The sequence below is a fragment of the Corvus brachyrhynchos genome, unplaced genomic scaffold, assembly GCF_000691975.1.
Source record: "Corvus brachyrhynchos isolate BGI_N302 unplaced genomic scaffold, ASM69197v1 scaffold309, whole genome shotgun sequence".
Classification (NCBI taxonomy): Eukaryota; Metazoa; Chordata; class Aves; order Passeriformes; family Corvidae; genus Corvus; species Corvus brachyrhynchos.
In genome coordinates, this window is record NW_008240227.1 from 22,141 (window position 1) to 24,279 (window position 2,139).

Sequence of the window (2,139 nt, forward strand, 5' to 3'; positions counted from 1 at the left end):
TTCCCGGTTTTCCCAATCTCGGGATTTCTGTCCTCAAGGGGATCCAGGAATTCCCAAGGCAGCTCCAAACCGGGGGCAATTCCCATCTCCAAAGGGGATTCCATGGAAAATTCCGGGATGGGATTCCCAAGTGGGTTTGGGGTCGGGAATGTGATCCCAAATGGGGTCAATCCCATGGAATTCCGGGATCCCAATCCCAACCCTGCTCATCCTGAGGCACAGGGATCACCGGGAATTCTGGGATGGAGTTCCCAAGTGTGATCCCAAATGGGGTCAATCCCATGGAATTCCGGGATCCCAATCCCGACCATGCTCATCCTGAGGCACAGGGATCACCGGGAATTCTGGGATAGGAGCGGGTGTGGGGTTGGGAATGTGACCCCAAATGGGGTCAATCCCGGGGAATTCCGGGATCCCAATCCCAACCCTGCTCATCCTGAGGCTCAGGGATCACCCCCTGCTGATCCCAAGGCTCGGGGATCACCGGGAATTCTGGGATGGAGTTCCCAAGTGTGATCCCAAATGGGGTCAATCCCGGGGAATTCTGGGATCCCAATCCCAACCCTGCTGATCCCAAGGCTCGGGGATCACCGGGAATTCTGGGATGGAGTTCCCAAGTGTGATCCCAAATGGGGTCAATCCCATGGAATTCCGGGATCCCAATCCCAAACCTGCTGATCCTGAAGCACAGGGATCACCGGGAATTCTGGGATAGGAGCGGGTGTGGGGTTGGGAATGTGACCCCAAATGGGGTCAATCCCGGGGAATTCCGGGATCCCAATCCCAACCCTGCTCATCCTGAGGCTCAGGGATCACCGGGAATTCCGGGATGGGATTCCCAAGTGGATCTGGGGTCAGGAATGTGACCCCAAAGTGACCAATCCCGGGGAATTCCAGAACCCCAATCCCAATCCTACGAGGGTTTGGGGTCACCTGGGGTGGGGTCACTCCAAGGGATTTGAAATTTTCCGGGAAGCAGCCCCGGGATTCTCCCATAAATCAAAGGCTCCGCCCCAAATCCCGGTTTTCCCCTGGAGGTGGCAGCAGCAGCACGGAAAATCCTGGAATTTTTATGGGGAAATGAACCCAAAACATTTTCCCACATTTTCCAGCAGGGTGGGAGCGGCGATTCCCGGGAAATCCGGCCCTGGAGGGGCAGCACTGGGATGATCCCAAATCATTGTCCCCAAATCTCCTCCTGTCCCCAAATCTCATTCTGATCCCAAACTTCATCCTGATCCCAAATCCCTGGCCCTGAATCCCATCCCTGTCCCAAATCCCATCCCTGTCCCAAATCCCTGTCCCAACCCCCATCCCTGTCCCAAATCCCATCCTCGTCCCCAACCCCCATCCCTGTCCCAAATCCCTGTCCCCAAACCTCATCCCTGTCCCCAAATCCCTGTCCCAATCCCATCCCTGTCCCAAATCCCATCCCTGTCCCCAAATCTCTTCCCATACCCAGATCCCTGTCCCCAAACCCCATCCCTGTCCCCAAACCCCATCCCTGTCCCTGAATCCCTGTCCCCAAACCCTATCCCTGTCCCCAAATCCCATCCCTGTCCCCAAATCCCATCCCTGTCCCTGAATCCCTGTCCCAAACCCTATCCCTGTCCCCAAATCCCATCCCTGTCCCCAAATCCCATCCCTGTCCCCATCCCTGTCCGCAAATCCCTGTCGCCAAACCCCATCCCTGTCCCAAAATCCCATCCCTGTCCCAAATCCCGTCCCTGTCCCCAAATCCCATCCTGTCCCCAAATCTCATCCCATCCCCAAACCCCATCCCGGTCCCCGAATCCCTGTCCCTAAAACCCCTCCCCGTCCCAAACCCCATCCCTGTCCCCAAATCCCTGTCCCCAATCCCATCCCTGTCCCCAAATCCCTGTCCCCAAATCCCTGTCCCCAATCCCATCCCTGTCCCCAAATCCCTGTCCCAATCCCATCCCTGTCCCCAAATCCCTGTCCCCAAACCCCATCCCTGTCCCCAATCCCATCCCTGTCCTCAAATCCCTATCCCCAATCCCACCCCTGTCCCCAACCCCATCCCGGTCCCCGAATCCCTGTCCCTAAAACCCCTCCCTGTCCCAAACCCCATCCCTGTCCTCAAATCCCTATCCCCACTCCCACCCCTGTCCCCAACCC